Below are 5,060 nucleotides of genomic sequence, written 5' to 3' on the forward strand. Positions count from 1 at the left end.
AGGGAGCATTCTTCCCTGGGGCCTTCAAAGGGAGCCTGGTTTTGTGGACGCTTTCATACTTCTGGCTTCGAGAACTGTGAGACAATAAATTTCTGGTTGATTTAAGCTCTCCAATTTATGGTAATTTGTTATGGCAACCCTAGAAAACTAATGCAAAAATCCATTTATTTAATGCCTACTAGGTTGCAGACATTCTCCTGGTCATCTATTATATTCTACTTAATTCAATCCTCACACCAACTATCACTTAAATCCAATTTACAGAGAGAACACCAAGGTTTAGAAAGGTTAAATAACACCAATGTTACCCTGTCTTCAAGTGATAGGGCCAGAATTTTCAAGTTCAAAATTGTTTTCTGCATATGACCAGGATTAGTAAAGAAAAATATAAAAGTACAATTATTCATTGTTTATCTGAAATAAAATGTAGAAATATAATTATGCACTATTTATATGAAATTCAACTTTAACTGGTATCCTGTATTTTATCTGGCATTCCAACTGAGAGGATGTTCAGAAATTAAGTTTTTAACTTGCACTTCACGTGGTTTTTGTCACAAGGTCTTGAGTAGAGGCTCTGAGCAAAAGTGCTGAGGAGTTTCCTTTTAAACCGAGCCTACCAATCACTTTACCAAATGGCCCTTAAAAATGTTAAAGTCAGCTGTACGCATGTCATCGATCTCATTGTTAGTTACTATTTATGATTCCTTACTATGTCGTTTAATCATATTGATAGTCGGCATATGTTAATTCACTTTGTTCTATCCTCTGTTGATTACAGCATTAAACCCTGGACTTATAGTTGGTCTTCACATTTTGTATTTCATAATCATTGTCTCAATTTTAAAAATTAGAAAAAAACGTTTCACAGGTCACCCTGGAAGCTATATAAGTGGGTCTTTGGAGGTAGAATTTAGCAGGTTTGTTTGTTTGTTTGTTTGTTTGTTTGTTTGTTTTTAACTTGAATTTATTATATCATTTGAAGTGAGCTGCTTAACGATGTGATGTTGTGAAACTTGATTCACCATTTTGTCCTCAGAGGAGCCTCAACTCTGGAATGTGCTTCTCTTGGTCCAATGAAACATGAGCCTCCTGGCTCAGAGGATACCTTCAAGGGCCAATTGTTTACAAAAACATTTGCATAAAGGCTCGAAAGTAGGGGTCCAGATGATAGATGGCATTTTATATGCATTTACTATGTATAAATCCCAGGAGGATTAAATTGTGGAAACAGTTCAAAAAGTAATGCCAGTAATTAGTTATGTTGCTTTATGATAAATTAGTCTCATATTCTTTGAAAGTTTGACATGCCAATGATTCCCAGATTTCTAAAGTCAAGGTGTGAGAAACAAACTGCCAAAAATATAGAGATGGATTTAATAAATATAAATCTCCAGCTTCAATAGCCCAGAAGCCTAAGAATATTTCAGGACTGGATTTCTCAGTACTTCTATGATTTTTGGGAGCCTTCCATTGAAGAAAAATGAAGCAGATTTGCTGTAAGTAATTCCAGCTTTCGGTGATAAATAAAAGAAATCTTTCACAAACAGCAAATATCTTTGAAAGTTTTTATTTTCAAAGGCTTAAATGTTCTGTAGGGTTTTAAAATTATTTTCATAGCTTTGGAGAAAGTTTTGGCTTCTCGGGGCTAATACTCTGGGAAGAAGGAAAGATATGCTGGGAGACCATTCCTCTTGCAAAGCCTTTGAAATGGAAATAAGATGTAAGATTTAAATGGGTGTCTTTATTTGGGTCAGATTAGTACTTGAAATTCACTAAGATCTCATATGATTGTACAGAATGACTGGCCTCTGAAATTCTCATTCAACTTTTTACCTTTAAACTTTGTTAAAACTTTGTACCACATCTCCTCCCATCCCTCCCGCCCCCAACCTCAAATGGCTTAACTTCAGCAGGAGAGAACATGATTACTTTCGTACGAATAATGCCTCAGGGCTATTTTTCTTCTCCACTGTACACTAAGGATTCCAATTCTCCATTATGCATAAGAATGCAGAACTTCTGAGCTGAAACCTCCTTAAGGGTATATGAAATGCAAGCTAGAACTTTAATAGTAAAATGACAAATTTCTGAGATGGAGTATTGTGATATCTTTGGCAAACTTCCTAATACCATTGGGCTTCTTTGATGAATGTTTGTATTATATAATCTCTGAAATTATTTCCGGCCCTAAATTTTTATCTCTCCTTAACCATACAAGAGTTGTACTGCAGCTTTGGTGGCTCTCTACTTGAAAAGTTTCATTGGAATTGTTTTAAATAATAGCTCTTTGCAATAATAATAATAATAATAATATAATAATAATGAACAAATACAAAACGATAAAGAAATTAACACGAGATCAGCCTAAGTCTAATGTATATGAAGAGATGGGCTCAATATGTCCCTTTCTAACTGTGAATGTAATTAATTTTACTTATGCAGGTATAATTTCAAGTTACTACCATTTGGTCTTCCTGGGTGGTTTCCCATTCAAGTACTAACCAGGACTGACCTTGCTTAGCTTCCGAGATCAATCGAGATCAGGCGTGTTGAAGGTAACATGGCCACAGATAGGCCACATGTAATTTATATCAAATAAGTAAATAAGCCTTACGCAAAGGAAATATTTTAGAATGTCTCACTCACTTGGCAACTACCAAAGATTTCTAGTGACTGTCATCATCCTTGGAGTGATTCTGTGTGTGGTGTGTGTGTGTGTGTGTGTGTGTGTGTAAATATCTGAAATAGATCTGATTGTGGTGGTAATGAACCAGTGTTATAGTGAATAACTGAAAATGAATATAAAAAATAATCAGCATATTTTCTGAGGAGTTCATCCAGACCAGGAATCTCTTGTTTTAGCCATCATGGTGTGCCACAGTACCTGGAAGACTACTTTCTTTGTGTTGAGGGGACATTTCTTGAATTGTCTCGGAATGACTTCTGAAGAGCTTTAGAGAAGATAGGATAAACCCAGCTGGTATTGTACTGGCAGTTTGTAGTGTCTATAAGATGTCCAGGGAGAGATGTGCTATAAATAGCTTACTATACAGGATTGGGAGCTCACAAGAGAGGTGTTCTGAAAAACAGAGAGTAGGAGATATCACGCAGTAAGAATGAAACATAAGGAGAGAAGAAGGTTGAGGACATACTGCTGGAGATTATATCAAATGTCAAACACCAATTGACTCAAATGCACCACGATGGGAATGGAGCTCTCTGGAGTAATGCAGAGCACAACCTGCCCACTGTACCTGGCACTCCTTAGCACTGCACAGAACACATAGGAGTTCTATGAAAGCATTCGAATACAAAGAAAGAAAGTGAAAGAGTGGCCAGAAAAAAGAGAGAAATATTTTCATTGGAAAACTGTTCGATAATAGACTCTATTTTTCAAAAAACATAGGCAAAACATATAGTGAAATATTTTTACTATAATATATGTACTCACTTTTCAGATAAATGTGACCCCTTTCCCTGGGGGGGGGGGATAAAACAAAAGTGTCAACACTATAGTTTAAAGAAAAAGAAATTCTTATGCAGAAAAATTAAAAATCATTGTGTATAAAAAAAGAAAGAAGTAGTACATTAGTTACTTTTAGTCAAGTCACACTATTTATTATGAATTAAGAGTTAGGGATTAAACAAATATAAAAACTTTAAAATGAGTTCCTCAAATAAAAATTATATTAATAAAGAATAGTGAAATAGTCATGAAGGAGAAAAATATTTACCCATGAGTAAATAATGTCTTTTTTTAATATTAACCTATTCAAATAATATATTTGGATTGTTTTAATATACTATTTAAACTATCCATCTCCATCGTCGCTCACTACACACTTATTTCTTCCCTTTTATGTATAATAATGTACCTGTGTATATCCTTTTCTTCCTAATGAAAGGCGTTTGTCACTTTGACTTTTCTTCAAAAATATAATTGACTGCTATTTGTCACCACACACAAAGGTTAACTCAAAATGGATCAAAGACATGAATGTAAGACCTGAAACAATAAAATGCATAGAAGAAAACATAGGTATTAAACTTAATGACCTTGGTCTTAGGATCATATAAATTTTTCCTCAAAGTCAAGAGAAATAAACATAAAAATAAACAAATGTGACTATATCAAACCAAAAAACTTCTGCACAGCAAAAGAAAACATCGACAAAACTAAGAGGTCTATAGCCATGCTACCCTGAACAAGCCTGTACCTGTCTTATCTCGGAAGCTAAGCAGGGTTGGGCCTGGTTAGTGCGTGGATGGGAGACCACCTAGGAAGACCAGGTGCTATAGGCATAAAAAATAAAAAAATAAGGGTATGTAAGCTGACAAAGTCTTTGCAATCTGTGAGGTCAACCAAGGGTTGCCTCGCCTAAATAAAAAAATTAAAACGAAACAAAAATAAGAGGCATCCAACTGAATGGGAGAAGATATTTACAAACAATGCCTCTGATAAGGGGCTAATATACAAACTATATAAAAAACTTTTACAACTCAATAATAAGAAAAAAATAAATAACCCAATTTTAAAAAGGGGCAGAGGACCTGAACAGATACTTCTCCCAAGAACACATACAAATGGCCGAAAGGCATATGAAAAGATGCTCAATTTCACTACCTATTAGAAAAATGCAAATCAAAACCACAGTGAGATACCACCTCACACCTGTTAGAATGGCTATTTTCAACAAGATAAGTAATAATAAGTGCTGGAGAGGTTGTGGGGGGAAAAAGGAACCCTCATACATTGCTGGTGAGAATGTAAATTGCTATAGCCACCACAGAAAACAGTATAGAGGTTTCCCAAAAATTAAGAATAGAATTAACATCTGACCCAACAATTCCTCTTCTGGGTATCTACCTCCCAAATCTGAAAACACTTATCTGGAAAAATGTAAGTGCCCCAATGTTCATTATAGTGTTATTCACAGTGGCCAAGACATAGAAACAACAAAAGTGCCCTTCGGTAGATGATTGGGTAAAGAAGATGTGGCACATGTATACAATGGAATATTACTCGGCCATAAGAAAAGATGAAATACTGGATCTTG

The 5,060-nt window shown here is 35.1% G+C and overlaps 1 pseudogene; it reads left to right on the plus strand.

Annotated features, from left to right (window-relative positions):
* The first annotated feature begins 4,186 nt into the window (after positions 1 to 4,186).
* Positions 4,187 to 4,305, plus strand: LOC118605496 (annotated as a pseudogene).
* Positions 4,306 to 5,060: the final 755 nt, after the last annotated feature.

Source organism: Rousettus aegyptiacus, unplaced genomic scaffold (genome assembly GCF_014176215.1).
Source record: "Rousettus aegyptiacus isolate mRouAeg1 unplaced genomic scaffold, mRouAeg1.p scaffold_m13_p_1, whole genome shotgun sequence".
Lineage (NCBI taxonomy): Eukaryota > Metazoa > Chordata > Mammalia > Chiroptera > Pteropodidae > Rousettus > Rousettus aegyptiacus.